The following is a 16,452-nucleotide window of genomic DNA, read 5'->3' on the forward strand; positions in this document are numbered from 1 at the left end:
TTCTTCTTTTCTGCAGACTAAACAAGCCTAGTTCCCTCAGTCTCTTTTCATAAGTCTTGTGCTCCAGCCCCCTTATCATTTTTGTTGCCCTCCGCTGGACAGTCTCCAACTTGTCCACATCCTTTTTGTAGTGGGGGGCCCAAAACTGGACACAATACTCCAAATGTGGCCTCACCAATGCCGAATAGAGGGGAATAATCACTTCCCGTGATCTGCTGGCAATGCTCCTACTAATGCAGCCCAATATGCTATTAGCCTTCTTGGCAACCAGGGCACACTGCTGACTCATATCTAGCTTCTTATCCACTCTAACTCCCAGGTTCTTTTCTGCAGAACTGCTGCCTAGCCCGTTGGTCCCCAGTCTGTAGCTGTGCGTGGGATTCTTCCGTCCTAAGTGCAGGACTCTGCACTTGTCCTTGTTGAACCTCATCAGATTTATTTTGGCCCAATCTTCCAATTTGTTGAGGTCACTCTGTATCCTATCCCTACCTTCTAGGCTATCCACCACTCCGCCCAGCTTAGTGTCATCTGCAAACTTGCTGAGGGTGCAATCTACCCCATCCTCCAGATCATTAATGATCATTACCTGTGTCAAACTGCAGATGCAGCAGCAGTACATTAGGAATGGTAAGAACTAAATCACACACACACACAAACACAATAGCACTTATATTTTATTAAACTAAATCTTAAATGTTACATAAATGTTTCACATTCGCAATTACAGCAGTCTCCTGAGTTGCTGGTTGATGGCTGTCCTTAAACCCCCCCTTTTTTTAATTTTCAAATTTTATTAACTCAATAGACAAGTCATCACAACACTAAACGTACGCTATCCTTAAAACTTCTACAACTATCTGTCATCTTCCCCACTCCCACTGTCATTTTTATTCATAGACCGAAACAGAAATACGAGTTTTCCTGCTTTTTCAACTCCCAGTCTATTTCTTAGCTTTGAGTGTATAATACCAAACGATGAAAATATTCTCTGTGCTTGCAGAGGAAGTTACTGCTGTGAAAAGTTGGCTTAGCAACTGAAGGAACTCTGTTTCAAGGTGCCTGGCTAATGATTTCCACCAATTCAGGGGAGTGACTTTGTTCAAAACATCATCAGTAAACATGTACTGTTTAAATGGTTCCGCTCCAGCCCTGAAATTTATTACGACCGGCATAACTGAGGAGTGATTTTGAGATGCCCATGCCAAGGCAGCATCATCATCTTCAGAAGTTAGGCATCTACCTTTATATCTGGGGTCGAGAATGTTCACAAGAAAATGAGGTGGAGTTAGTGCTTGATCCATTCGCTTCTTTATTGCCTGCAGTTTAACTTTCTGGTGAGGTATTTCTTTCTTCAATGTCTCTTGAAGTGCCTTCCAAATTTTGACAGCATCAGCACCGCAGCAACAATTTCTCTGAAGTTTGTTTAAGGCTATGGATATACGCTTCAGTATACTGAGCATATCTTCTACATTCCTCTTTAATCCGATGTTAGATACTTTGGATGAGATACTTCCATCTATTTTATCACAGTTTTCTTCACAAAGTTTTATGAGAATAGGCCAGTTCTTAATAAATTGTTCAAAACAGTCAACCACAGAATTGCATTGAACATCTTGAGGGAAAATTAGTTTGGATCCTCCTGTTCCCTTTCAGTGAAGCTGAAGCAAAATGGTTGTTACGGAAGTATTTTGTGACTTCAACATCATTTTCTTTTATTCCTGGTGAAGACGTACTTAAATCTTTGACTAAAAGATGCATTAAATGGGCACTGCAGCCATATGTTATTAAGGAGCATCCTTCCGTTTCTTCTTCTAAGTATCTTCTCATCTTTGCCACATTTGCAGCATTGTCTGTGACAAAACTGCACACGTGACAGTTGATTTTTTTTGTTCAGTTTATTGCAACTTTCACTGCCACTTCTTTTAAATATTCTGTTGTGTGGGCATTTCCTGATGTATCTATTGTTTCTAAAAATATGCAACCCCATCTTCTGTTGTCACACAGGCACATATTACTGGATCATTGTGTACATTGCTCCACCCATCAAGGCTTAAACTGGCAGATTTCCCCTCAGTATTTCTTGCACATGTTCAAGTTCCTTCTCTCTAGCAACCTTCCACCAATGTCTGCTCTACCAGATGGAGTGTAGCCTGGTAGTAAGGACTCAGCCATGTATGTCAATGAAGTGTTTATTGTTAACAATGCGAAAAGGAGAATTTGTGGCATAAATGAACCGAGCAATCTTTTCGTCCCTGGTGTCTTGTTGGTATTTGCTGGTCTTCACTACAAACCCATCCATGGTGGTGGTTTTACTGGATGATTGAAATCTTTTGCTTGCTGTTGATAGTTTGTTGTATGAAATATGTTTAGTTGCAGCACTGCTGCTAAAAGCACTAATGCACGACTCCACGTTTTTCTTCAGGCATATCCACATCATTTTCTCCCAATAAGCAGCTTTCATTATGATGTTTCATTCTTGCAACTGGGCCCTGCATCCCATTCTTGCACTGCTTACCCTTGACATGTTTTCCTTTTTCACCCAGGGAAGAAACTTATTCAACATATTCCCAAATAGGGTCTCTCTTGCACCCGTGACAGTTTTTCTGTGGCAAAAGTGTGGGAGAATATATGAAGCTGTGTGTGTACAGAATGTCTTCTCATTTTCTTTCCAGTCCACTCCACTGTTCCTTTCTACTCTGCCTCCGTCCTTTCTTTCTCCAGTGTCTTAACTAACTCCTCTGCCTTGGTTGGCCTAGCTCCACCACCACATAAGCACAGAACAACAATTCTATCCAGCCTGTGTCTTTCTTTGCACATGTGACTTTAGTCTGCTGAGGAAAACAGAAACTGAAAGCCCAGAACTTTCAAGAAACAAGAGCTGGTAGTTAGGCTGGACAGACTAGAGCCATTAATTCATTTTTATGAGACTTTAAGTATAGGTTTAGCATGTTTGTGATGAATTTTAATTGTAACTGTTACTTTTTAAACAAGATAAATTTAATATTTTATTGTTTTTATTTAAAAAAATAAAATAAAATAAACACCCAAAATTGTTTTTTTGTTTTTTTTTTAAATTGATTTTTATCCACCCTGTTCTCAAGAACTCATGGAGGACAGGTGAGGTTCTAGAGAACTGGAGAAGGGCAAACATAGTGGGAAGTTATAGACCGGCCAGCCTAACTTCGATACCTGGAAATTTACTGGAACAAATGGTTAATCTGTGGAAACAAGGTTAATAGTAATAGCCAGCGTAGATTTGTTAAGAACAAATCATGCCAAACCAAACCACTTGCCTTCTTTGACAGAGTTACTGACCTAATGGATAGGAGAGAAGCAATAAATATAATATCTTGATTACAATAAGGCTTTTGATATAGTCACACGTTAAATTCTCATAAGCAAAGAAGGGAAGCTGGTCTAGATGAAATGACTATAAGGTGCAGGTGCACAAATGGATGAAAAATTGTACTCAAAGAGTAGCTATCAATAATTCACTGTCAAACTGGGAGGATGTATCTAGTGGGATTCCACAGCAGTCTGTACTAGGTCAGGTACTAATCAATATTTTCATTAATGATTTGAATAATGGAATGGAGAATATGCTTATAAAATTTTGCTGATGATACCAGGCTAGGAAGGATTGCTAGCATTTTGGAGGACAGGATCAGAATTCAAAATGACTTTGATTAAATTAGAGAATTGGTCTGAAATCAAGAAGATAAAATTCAGTAAAGGTAGGTGCAAAGTATTTCACTTAGGAAAAATCAAATGCACAAATACAAAACAGGGAATAACTGGGTAGGCAGTAGTACAGCAGAAAAGCATCTGGGGGTTGTGGTAGATCACAAATTGAATATGAGCTACAAAGTGATGTAGCTGTAAAAAGGACCAATATCATTCTGGGGTGTATTAACAGGTGTGTCATATGTGAGACACAGGAGGTAATTGTTCAGTTTACTTGGCACTGGTGAGGTCTCAACTGGAGTACTGTGGACAGTTTTGGGCACCACAGTTTGAGATGTGGAGAGAATCCAGAGGAGAGCAACAAAAACGATAAATGTTTAGAAAATCTGACCTGTGAGGAAAAGTTAAAAATATTAGGTATGTTTAGTCTTAAGAGAAAAAATACTGAGGGGGGGGCATAAGTTTTTAAGTATGTTAAGGGCTTGCTATAAAGAGGACAATGATCAGTTGTTCTCTGTGTCCACTGAAGGGAAGACAAAAAGTAATTGGCTTAATGTGCTACAAGGGAGATTCAGATTAGGTATTAAGGAAAAACTTGCTATCTATAAGGATTGTTAAACACTGGAATTAGCTTCTAAGTGGGGTTCTGGAATGCCTGTCATGGGAACTTTTTAAGAACAGGTTAGACAAATACCTTTCAGGGATGGTCTAAGTATACTTGATCTCATCCCAGTGCAAAGGAGATGGACTAGATGCTTCCTCGAGTTTCCTTCCAGCTCTACATTTCCATGATTTAATGGCAACCAGAAAGATTACTGCTCTATTGCTATGTAGGCCTTAGTCAACCATCAGAGGACATTCCAGATCACCAATGCAGAATACACCAGTTGGGTGTGTGACACCAAGGTGCTCAGGAGATTTAGCATTAATCTGTTTGGAAAAGAAGTGATTGTTATTGATAGAATGCCTGTGTCCACTGTTATTTTAGGGGACTCAGCCTATTGTCTACAGCCCTGGCTCATGAAGTCCTACTCTGATTTTAGCACACATGGCAGAAGTTTTAATTAAACACTGAGCAGTTCCAGGATGATGGTAGAATGTGCATTTGGCTGACTGAAGATGGTGCTGTCTGAAAACCCATTTGGATGCCAGTGTACCCAGTGCCCTTTGTACTGTTGGAGACTGCAGGACACTGCACTACATATGTGAAGTTAAGGGGGAGATCTTTTGCTAGGAGTCGGTTCAAGATCACTGGGACTGGGTCCAGGGGAGTAGGGGAAGTAAGGTATGCTCTGTGTGCCCACGTCCTCACATTGCACAGGGAATTGTAGTGTATAGTGTTGCTGTTTAGTATTCCATATGTATCAGTTTATTTTCTGTTGCCTTTGTGATTTTTTAAGCAATTTTGAGACTTTATTAAAAGTTTTGGATAAAATTTCCTGCCTTTTTCTTGTTTCCCCAAGCTCTCACATTGATGTAGTGTATTTAAAAACAGTTTACTAAAAACTAATACAGGTTGCCCAGCTGCCATTGCGTAAAGAGTGCAGAATTTAATAATAAATGAAAAGTGCAGGGTGTGATGAAAACCAGCAGAGAATGCCAGTCAGTGCAATCTCATGGGTAGCATGTCGCTAGCATAACTTCTCCTTTCATCATGGTTGCATGAGGGTAGAGTGAACAGGGTACGTCTGCCTATGCTCACTTCCACTGCCTACTCCACACCAGAGTTCTTCATTGGCTGCCTCGGCTCTGGGACATGTAGGACAGAGGGGAGTCCACTGGCACTAGGGTCTGCAGCCTGCTGGCCATCAATGTGAGCAGTTGCTCAAATAGCTTTTGCTGTCATCCATTCTGCTCCCTCATTGCCCTATTATGCTCTAAGTACTCCGCCACCAGTCTGTCCTCCCTCTCTTCTTGTCCCTTACTGCACCCTTCCCCTTCTTCCGCCAACTGCTGCTTCTGAAATCCAAAGTGCTGGACTTGCCTGTGTCCAGAGTCATGATGCATTTCCTGCAGCAGGCTGTCTCCAGTCCTTTTTCTTTTCCACTGCTGGTTCAGGATCCTTGTCCCAAAGGTCCTAGGTGGCTGCCTCAGTCCGGCAGAGTCAAAGACAATGAAAAAAGCACTTTTTTTTTTGGTCAGTAGAAAGAATGAACATTTTCTCCCCTTGAACGTGCTGCGACCCAGCAAGACTGGAAGTTGGTACTTGGTGTGTCTTTATTTTTTCTTGTCAATTTTGTATTTTCAAAGCTGGGAGAAGGAAAATAGTTAATCAGTGATAACCACAGATATTCCTGCTGGAGTTTCTATCTAATTATATATGTCTGAAAGTGCCTGGCCATCCATCACCATTAACGGTTTATAAGTACACTTGCATTGTTCTAAGATTGGTGAGGAAGTAAACCAGATTTGGATGGAAATACTGCTGGGCTGGACTGTAGTAACATGGTTGGCTAATTCATAGATGTTAGAGATGGGTCACATCTAGTCAATTCCCCCCCACCCCCCATGAATTACATTCCCTACACTACATTTTTCCAGACTCCTGTAAGATAAAGTCTTGAATGTCTCAAGCAGTAGATCTCTGACCATTTCCTTTGAGGGGTTTTCCCATATCCCTTACGTCAGTGTTCCTGTGTCTTTACTCATGTGAAAAGGTAAACTTGGGCTTTGTGGTATAGCTGCTTAGGGCTAGGTTAGATAGAGAGGTGTCACTGTACTGGCTCTGGCTTGGCCTAGTGGGGATTATAATTGGTTGTGTTGAAGGGGTGTTGGTGTTGCTATGTCTAGTTTTTGCTGAATGAAATAGTTCGGCAGTAGCTGTCTTGTCAGCTACTGTTTGTATGTGAGACTTACTTAGATAAGGACAATCTACCATGTTGATGGTTTCATTGTTTGATTGGGTGGAGGATGCAACTCCATTATTGTTTGGGACTGGCTGACTAGAATGGTGGCTGCTTCTTCAAGATGTGCCCCTATGGGTGCTCCACTGTAGGTGTGCCTGCGCTGCTGATCGGAGGGCTTTGGTAGCAGTCCATCCTGCCCATGCATGCTCTGCTGTCCTCACTTGCCATGAGGCTAGCCAGTGTGTATGGGCATTCCCTTCTCATCCATCCTTTGCTAGAGACAGAGCTCAGAACTGTCCGTTCACCGATTGTTAATGTCATTTAGTTCTGTAAATTTTAGCTTCCCTTCAAGCCTTTTCCTTTGTTACCTTGTTTGTTTTCTGTTGGCAGTGCAGGGAAAAAAATAAAAAGAAAAGGAAAGAAAGGGTTTGCCTCCCACCAGCCAAGTATACGCCTGGCTCTCCAGACTTAAAAAAGTGCCTCAGTTGCATGGACTCTATCCCAGTGACTGACAGACACTCGCAGTGCATTTGCCATCTGGGAGAAAAGCACACTCCACAAAGATGTGGTTGGTGCCAGCAACTAAAACCCAGGTCCAGGAAAGACAGAGAGTTAAGGCTCAAACTCCTGCTCATGGGGTCAGCCCTTCAACCTCCGGAGTCTTGGCAAGAAGTCTCACTGCAGCCTTCTACTTCGAAGGCAGGTGATCCCAAAGAGACTCACTTAAGACGGGTAAGAAAAAGTCTGAGAGTCCCTGTATTGAGCCCCGCTCAAGCCGGAAATGATCTCCTGCTCCATTGGTACCGACGGCACTGAAGCCTCCTAATGCGGGTACCCAGGGCACGCACGATACCAAGCTGACAGAGCAAGTTGGTCTGCCCAAAAACCTGATGGGCATGGGCAAAGAAGTACCACTACCATTGGGTCATGAAAGGCAGAAAATACCCACCTCGAGGAAGGGTGCATCAGCATGGACGTTGGCACCAGCACTGACCCTGGTGTGCATGACACTGACGGACCATACATCCAGGTCCGCATCTAAGACTCCGTCGGTGCAAGCCTCTTGGTATTGACACTATCCACACCACTGGATTTCTGGTGCACGATGGATCTCTGTGCCTGATGCACTGGACTCACCCCTATTCAGAACCGGGGCCCCTGCACAGAGTTCTCCCAGAGCGTTGCAATCGCTGACATCTCCCTGCTGTGCACCACCTTTCTCATCATCAGAGTTGGAAAGTGAGTGAGAGGACTTGGGTTCCCACCGCTCTTCTCACCCACCACATGGGACCCAATCTCACTATGGGCACCACATGTATGGTCCACCCAACCCTCAGCTTCCATGGTTTGGCCAACCATGGTACCAGCCACCAGCCCCCTTCCTCAATGGCTGTACTGGGACCCTTGGCAGGCTCAGAGGCAGGAAATCTCCCAGCCCTCTAGCATGGCATACCTACAGGCAAGGAGGCATCCTCCTTCAGCTGCAGCTTTGGAACCCCCTGAACAGCTGTGGGAGGAAGTTGGTGCAGAGGCGGAAGTGACTGAGCTTCACCACAAATTGGGGGACATTTTACACTCTTCCATCTCTTCCAGAGTGGCCCTCTTGGTTAATGAGGCACTTCTGGACCCCATCAAAGTCATATGGCAGACCCCTGCATCCGTCCCTTCAACATGCAAGCAGGTGGACAAAAAGTATTATGTGCCGATAAAGGACATGGAATTTCTATTTTCCAACCCACCTCCCAATTCCATCCATTGTGGATGAGGCTAATTCTAGGGGCCACCAGCACCAGTTTAACTCCACCCTGTCTGACCAAGATGGTGAATGCCTGGATCTGTTTGGCAGGAAGGTATATTCATCAGCCACTCTCCAGTTCCGCATAGCAAATTACCAGGCCTTGCTGGCAAAATATGACTACCTTTATTGAACAGCTTTTGGACTCCCATAAAGATCAATACAAGGCCATAATCAACGAGGGCCAGTTGGCGGCTAAAATATCTCTTCACTCTGCATTAGATATAGCTGACACAGCAGTTCATTAGATTTCCACGGCCATTGTTAGGAGAGGGGCTTCATGGCTTTATTCGTCTTTCTTCCCTCAAGGGGTCCAAACCATGGTGGAGGACCTTCCTTTTGGGGGGTTGAAGTTATTTGCCGAGAAGACCTTCAACATGTGAAGAGACGTGTTGGACTCCCAGGCGACTCTTTGATCCCTAGGGATATACATGTCAGCCTACAAAAGAAAATACAGCCCTCAGCTACCGTTTAAGTGCCAGTCATCACAATGCAGAATGCACGTTTCAGTATTCATCACAAAGAGCTTATAAGCCGCAGAGGAAGAAACCGAGATACCCTAAGTGAAAGCGATAAGGACCCAACCGACTGCATTTCAGCTCTCTACCTCGAAGCGTCAGTTTTGACAGGGTGGTTGAGGCACTGGTACAACACTCTCCTTGCAACCTCATGCTAGAAGACCTTGCCCATCCTTTTGGAGACTGCCTTTCCTGTTCCGCAGCACCTGGGAACAGAACCTCACACAAGTGGGTACTGGAGATTATCTAGAATGGATATGCCATCTATTTTTCTTCCTCCCCTCTCCCAAACACTTTCCCCCTCCCTCTTCAGGAACCCTTCTCACGAGAGTCTACTATGCCATCTCCTTAGCCTAGCTGCTATAGAACCTGTGCCCGTACATCTCAGAGGCAAAGGCTTCTGCTTTTACTATTTCCTGATACCACAGAAAAAGGGAAGTTGGAGATTGATACTGGACCTCAGAGCACTCAACAGATGCGTCAAAATGCAGAAATTCAAGATAGTCACCTTATCAATGATCATTCCAGCATTAGAGGAAGGAGACTGGTTCTCGGCCCTCGACCTTCAAGAGGTATACTTCCACTTTTCCATCATACAGTCAAAGATGTTACCTCAGATTCACACTGGGCTGGGACCACTACCAGTACTCCCTTTTGGCCTCTCATCGGCCCCCATGGTTTTCTCCAAGGTCATTTTGATAGTGGTGGCTCACTTTTACACACTCAAGACATCATGATTTATCCTTACCTGGACGACTGCCTTCTCAGGGCACAGTCCTTCACAAAGGCCCAACGAGTCACTCAGGCCACATGGGACCTGTTTCTAAAACTGGGCCTACAGCTTAATGAACAAAAATTGACCTTAACTCCAGTACGGAGGCTAGAATTCACAGGAGCTGATCTCTGCTCCACTCAGGCAAAGGCACTCCTACAATATCACAGATTTCTTAGTCTCTCCTCATTGATAGAGACAGTACAATCCAGCCCTCAAATTTTGGCCAGAAATTGCCTCCAGCTCCTGGGGCACATGGCTGTGGGCACACTGGTTATTGCTCATGCCAGGTTGCACATGAGATGCCTCCAAGCATGGTTCGGTTTGGTTTACAGACCGAACGGACACAACATAAACTAATGATGCCCACCAAGGTCAAGCAATCCTTGGACTGGTGGAAGGACCCAGCAGACATCCATACGGGAATCCCTTTTGCTCAGTCTTCCCCATCTGTACTATTGACCACTGATGCATCCCTCATAGGATGGGGTGCGTATCTCAATGGTCGCACAATACCGGGCAAATGGTCCCCAACAGAGACATACCTTCACATCAATCTGCTCAAATTCAGAGTGTTCAGAAACAGGTATGCTCACTTCCTTCCACTGATCAGACATGCACACAAGAGTCATGACAGACAACATGGCCTGCGTGTATTATATAAACCAACAGGGAGGTGCTAGGTCTCTTTCCCTGTGCATGGCGGGACTAAAACTATGGAACTGGTGCATCTCCTACAACATCCTAATATAAGCAGCCTACCTAACCGGACAACATGACTGCTGACAGTCTCAGCTGCAAATTCTCACAAGACTACAAATGGGAGGTAGACAATGATACTACATGAGGTATTCTGGCAATGAGGGACACCAATAATAGAACTGGTTGCTACGTACCAGAACAAGAAACGTCTATAGTACTGCTGCAGAGCAGGGATTGGACAACACTCCATGGGAGATGCTCTCCTCCTTCCTTGGGACAAGGGCTTTCTTTATGCCATTCCCTCTATTATTGAAGGTCCTGTTGAAAATAAGAGAGAAAGCAAACATCATACTGATTGCTCCCACCTGGCTCAGACAGTCACAGCTGACATTATGTGCATCGATGGCTCTCCCAATCATTCCTTAATTCCTGTCACAGAATGAGAGATGCACTTTCCATCCCAATTTGCAGTTCTGTGACTCAAAGCATGACTCCTTCATGGTTCCAGCACATAGAGGTATCTTGCTCTGAGGAGGTACAGGAGGTGCTGTTACATAGTAGAAAGGAAACTACTTGCTGTACCTATCTTCAGAAATGGAAGAGGTTCCAGATCTGGTGCCAGTCCCAGGGTGTCACCCCTATTGCAGCTACCTTACCTTTTTGTCCTAGACTTCTGTTGGGCTTAAAGAAGTCAGGACTCTCTCTTAGTTCGTAGAAGATTCATTCAGCAGTATTTCCAACCTTCAACCAGCAGTTAGAAGTATACTCAATCTTCTCCCACCCATCTACAGGGATGTTTCTTAAAGGTATAGCAAACCTCTTCCCACAACCCAGGCTCTCCACTTCCCAATGGTATCTCAACCTAGTGTTCAAAGGACTGACTAGAATGCCATTTGAACCCACTGCCATTTGTTCACTAACTCACCTTTCCATGAAGATGGCAATCCTCATAACCATCACCTCTGCCAAAAAGATAGGGGAGATAATGGCTTTGATGGCGCATCTCCCTTTTAGTGTTCTTCCCAGACAAGCTCACATTTAGATCACATACACAGTTCGTTCCCTGGGTAACGTCTGCATTTCACATGAATCAGTTTATTCAGCTTCCAGCTTTTTATCCCAAACCTCATGAGGATAATAGAGAAGCCATCCTCTATAAGCTCAACGTGAGAAGAGCCTTGGCCTTCTATTTGGACAGGACCAGGGCTTTCAGGAAATCTGAGACATTTCCTCTCTGTTGTAGATAGGTCAAAAGGTACAGCGATCTCAGAGACTCTGTAAGTGGGTCTCCAGCTATATTAAGCTCTGTTACAAATTATGTAAGGTAGCTCCACCATCTTCAGTATGCACACATTCTGCGAAGTCAGTCTCCTCGTCCGTCGCTTTCTTCAAGGGTATCCCTATATCAGAAATCTGCAGAGCAGCTACCTGGGCATCTGCATATACCTTTGCAGAACACTATGCCATCCTTGGGGATTCAGCAGGTGCCAAATTCAGTGCCGCAGTACTATCATCTGTATCAGATTCATGTCTGAATTCCCGGCTTCCAGTGTGGGTACTGCTCGGGAGTCACCTATAGTGGAGCACCCATAGGGACACTTCTCAAAGAAGAAGACCAAGTTACTCGTCTTGTGCAATGTAGTGAGGCAGTGCGGCCTCCCTCCGAGCCAGTGGGTAAGGAGCCACCCTCCCTACCCAAGTAGGCAGAACTAGACCAACCTCACCCCTCCCACCGGAAGTGGGTGAGTGGGACAGGAAGTAAAAAAGGCAGGGCCTCTGGGGGGGCTGGGACAGTGAGGGAGGCGGACGTATCTGGCTTGCTTGAGGCTGCTGCCTTTGTCAATGCACCCATACGAGGCACTCTGCTTGCTGAGGAGTCTGTGCCTGCAGGGGAACCACCAGGACTGCTCCTGGCCATCTACCCTAGGGTAACTGAGGACGCCCCACGGACACAGGTACAACCTGGGTAGAGGATAGGAAGTAGCCTGGGCAGCCGACTGCATTTGGGCTATGTTGGGGCCTGTGCACCCGTCAGTGCATTACAGTGGGATCCCCTTCTGACCCAGTGGTAGAACACTCCCCCACTGTTAGGGCCCTGGGCTGGGATGCGGTAGAGTCAGGTGGGCCCGCTTTCCCCTCCCCTCTTGGGGTGGCAGCTACCCCCTGCCTGAGCCTTATACTGCAGAGGTGCTCAAACCCCTGCCATGGGCTTTAGACTACTTGCCTGCCCTGCCCTGTCTGAGGGTCAGGGATTATAGATGGCTAGAGTGTGTATTTGCCCTGCCCGAGGATCTGGAGGCTCTGGACTGTGTAGCTGCTCTGCCCTGCCTGAGGGCCAGAACTCCCTTCACGGCCTATTGGCTAATTCCCCCTGTCAGGAGACAGTGACTTAGTGAGGCAGTGTGGCCTCCCTCCAGCCCAGAGGGGAAGGGGCACTCAATGCCTGACTATTTGCAGTAACAATGGTTCTTCGAGATGCGTGTCCGTATGGATGCTCCATGACCCACCCTCCTCCCCTTTACTTTGGAGTTCTAGTAGTTGTCTCTGCAGTAGAGAAGGAACTGAGGAGGGGAATGCCCGCGTATACTGGCTAGCCTCGTGGCAGGCATGGGCAAGATGGACTGCTAACAAAGTTTTCCGAAGAGCAGCGCGGGGGCGCAGGTACACGTACGGTGGAGCACCCGTAGGGGGACACATCTAGAAGAATGATCATTACTGCACAGAGTGAGTAACTTGGTCATCATGGGTCTAGGTATTGTTACAGTGTTTAGGTGAAGTTGGAATGGATGATACTTTGAGGAGGTTGGAGGGAAGGGACTACAGAAGTACAAATTTTCATCACTCTTAATCAGTTTAACCTCAAAGCACAACCTATGTTCTCTGTTTCACAGATGGGTTAACTGAGTTGCTTAGGATCAGACAAGAAGTCTGGTAGAGCTGGCCATAAAGCACAATTGGGAATCAAGAGACTTGGTTTTTAACCACAATGCCATCCTTCCTGTGTAAATAGTATGAGACCCATTGTGTTGTCAGACTGAACTTAGTAGAGTGGTGTATCTTGGTGGTCACAATGGATAGAGTGGGTCGTAGAAATAGGTCTGTAACAGGAGTTTTGAATTTTTTATGCCTTGACACAGAATTTACCATGGAGTTCGACACTTACTGTAGAATTGTGCTCCAGAATCTTATGTCTTCATTTTATAACAGTAAAGCTTTCTGGATCTTGTAGTTGAAGAGGATTTTTATGTGTGAACTGAACATTAACTGATGTAATGTTTTCTTCAGTCTGATAGCAGGAAGAGTGGGACTGATTGGTTGTCCAGCAATGACCTCTCTGGCAATATGAGGAATAACTGGCAGCATCTGATGCTCAAAAATACCACCAAAACGGAAAGACTTTCCAATGGATAAACGTCCACATATAGGGTGGTGTCTTGCAGTGGAATGGTGGCCAATGGGACAGTAGATGGAGCTGCTTTACTGTCCCCTTTTTCTGACATTGGCCTGATATTGTCCCTGACTGACCAAAGAGAGTACCCAGCTTTACCTGGCTTTTGCATTTTCATTCACATGTGGGCCATCAGACTACCTGGCCTTGGAGGCTCATGGGGTGAGAGTAGGTGGACAAGGAAGATGGGTGGATGCCTATATAGGCACTGTGCCAGCTCTCGGAAGTACAGATGGGCTCACGGGAATCCATCTAGCTGAACTGGGGTATGCCAAAGCAGGTCTAAGCTGTCCCTTACTGTGTTTGTTTAACTGTCCAAGTATGTTTGCTGTAAATCTCATTGTGACTTTCTCCCTGTAAAAGGTTTCTTAGCACTAACAAATCATGCTGAGTTGAGCTGAGGTTCTCTTGTCAGCTGTTCAGAGCAAGTTTTGGTCTGCTTTCTGTGGTGTGGGAGGACACTTTGGAGGGAGGGGTCTAAGGGCTTGGGTATGCTGTAAGTTCCTTCTGATGGAGCTTTTCCCTCCTTCTCTTTTTCAGGTGATCTTTCCTTGTGTGAGAAGGGCTCCTGAACTCATCACCTGTATGATGAGCACTGCGATGTCGTGACACCCGGGGTCTTGGTGAGTTGCCTACAGGGAAAAGTGCTGTCCTATAAGATTTACAAAAACATAGGCTCCATCTACATAGGTCTCTGAGACACTGTGCTGAAAGCTTTTAGAACATGGCTTGACCACCCACAGTGGCGCCAGTCTCTGACACTAGAACAAGAATTGTTCTGCTGGTATATGGGTAGTTCTGCAAGGCAGAGAGATTCCAATGATGTGGACTTGGATCCACTTTCCCTGAAACCTAAGGAAAGGAAGAGCATAGAATCATAGAAATGTAGGACTAATGTGCTGAACTTAGATTAGTGGAGAGGAGTTTTAGCTTATTGGGTACTGAACTCCCACAAATAAAAATCATGATGCTTTCCATTTTGAGTCTCAAGTATTGTACAGTTCCAGTGCACAGAAGGGGGAAGCAAAAAGGGAGAAATAAGAGTTGACAGTCATTTTGCCATTAACTAGTAAAGTGCAAACTTAGAAAAATTAAAACTTCCTTGAATATTTACCCTTCCGTTCAAATCTGTCCTTATAATTCACTCCTGCGAAGCTTGTCAATATTAATCCATTGAACGATAGTGTGTGTCTTGTGTATATACAAAGACAATGTTAAAGAACAATATCCAGGTTGCCAAGTGAAGCACTCGAAAATTAGGAAATGTTGCATTTATGGTTGTCTGCACAATCTTTATTCCGTTGCCTTTTGAGTCTATCCTGTGCATTGAATGATGCAAGGGTCCTGTGGAAAAATAGTATGTGCTCATACAAGTATCATAAGACAAACACATAAAGAGGTAAAATTAAGGCATTATTCGTGAGTGAAAAACATATGGAAACAATTATATAAATCACAAGAAATCCACCACACAGACATCTGTCCTGGTTTTTGCAGCAAATTTTGCTCACTATTATGTCGTTATTCTTGCCTCCCCTGCCATGATGTGCTTTTGGTCTAACTTCAGTTTTAAGAGAGGGGCCATAAGTAATTTTCAAAAGTGCATAAGTCCTGTTGACTTTCAGTATGACAGGATCCTAAGACTTTTTTGAAAATGGAACTGGGTCACTTTTGAAAATTTGAAGTTCTATTTTCAAGAGGAACATAGGAGCCTAAGACACATTGAGAGTCAGTAGAATTTAGGCACTTTTTCATGTGGGCCTATAAAGCACCATGCACACCTTTGGCATGATAGAAATTAACAGTCAGATTATAACACTACATTGTTCTCAAAACCAATGAGATCCTCTGCTTGTGGATGTAGAGATGCATGTGGTCCCTGTGGAGTCTGTGGGTCTAACTGGAATGCATCTTGCTTTACCAAGTATCAGGCAGAACAAATGAAGCTCTTAATGAAGGAATGCTCCTTGCGTTAGTGGATTGAAGCAGGGCGGTGAGGGCAAGAAAACTGAGCAAACTTACTGGTGTCACCAGGATCCCTCTCTGTGTCTCCAAGCAGCTGGGGAAGTGATTGGAGGGGAAAATATCTGGAGTTGCAGAGATCCACAAAATAATTACATTGTCGCATCCCGACACTATGGATTGATATTGCATCAAAATGTGCTGGTATAATATCATGATACAAGTTGTGACATCATACCAAAATCACTTTGAGGAGCTGGAGAGCCACAAAGCTCCATATCATTATGGCCATACTAGCCATTCTGTCACTGGTAGCATTGTGATTGTATGGTGGCAAGTATTTCTTAATCCTCAGATAGCAACGCATCAATGAACCAATTTGTGTCCTCTGAATACCCTTAAAACACTAGTTCCTTCAGAACAAGCCTGACCCTGCCAACCTCATTAGATTTATTTGTTTCAGTTGATTCATACAGCAAGAAACTGCTTCAGAGCAGAGAAGGAATACTGGGAATATTTACATTTGAATAATATTTAACTAGCAATATTTAATACATTAACAATAATCTTGTTTATATTCTAAATTATGTGGATTTACATCTGAGTAGGTGAGATGAACAGAAGATCGTCTGTTGAAATATAAACAAGACCAAAACTTGTTCTAAAATTGTTTAGCCCAAAGGACATGAGAAACATAAATATCCAATATTTTCCTCCTGCAGTAA

At 44.4% G+C, this 16,452-nt stretch overlaps 1 protein-coding gene and 1 long non-coding RNA gene across 3 annotated transcripts in view; one reads left to right on the forward strand and one right to left on the reverse strand.

Annotated features, from left to right (window-relative positions):
- LOC137151833 (uncharacterized) overlaps positions 1-16,452 on the forward strand; it is a 66,182-nt gene that overhangs the window by 48,687 nt on the left and 1,043 nt on the right. For both annotated transcript variants that reach the window (XM_067546320.1, XM_067546319.1), the window contains exon 2: positions 14,306-14,388. The gene's annotated coding sequence lies outside the window, so the exon portion shown is untranslated. The remainder of the gene's footprint in view (positions 1-14,305; positions 14,389-16,452) is intronic.
- Positions 8,515-11,336, reverse strand: LOC137151924 (uncharacterized). The gene is made up of 3 exons (XR_010919410.1): positions 11,243-11,336; positions 10,512-10,635; positions 8,515-8,764 (listed from the first exon to the last, which is right to left on the reverse strand). It is a non-coding gene; the product is annotated as an uncharacterized lncRNA (long non-coding RNA).

This window comes from Emydura macquarii, unplaced genomic scaffold (genome assembly GCF_026122565.2).
Source record: "Emydura macquarii macquarii isolate MOO-44397 ecotype Brisbane River unplaced genomic scaffold, CSIRO-AGI_Emac_v2 contig_1119, whole genome shotgun sequence".
Lineage (NCBI taxonomy): Eukaryota > Metazoa > Chordata > Testudines > Chelidae > Emydura > Emydura macquarii.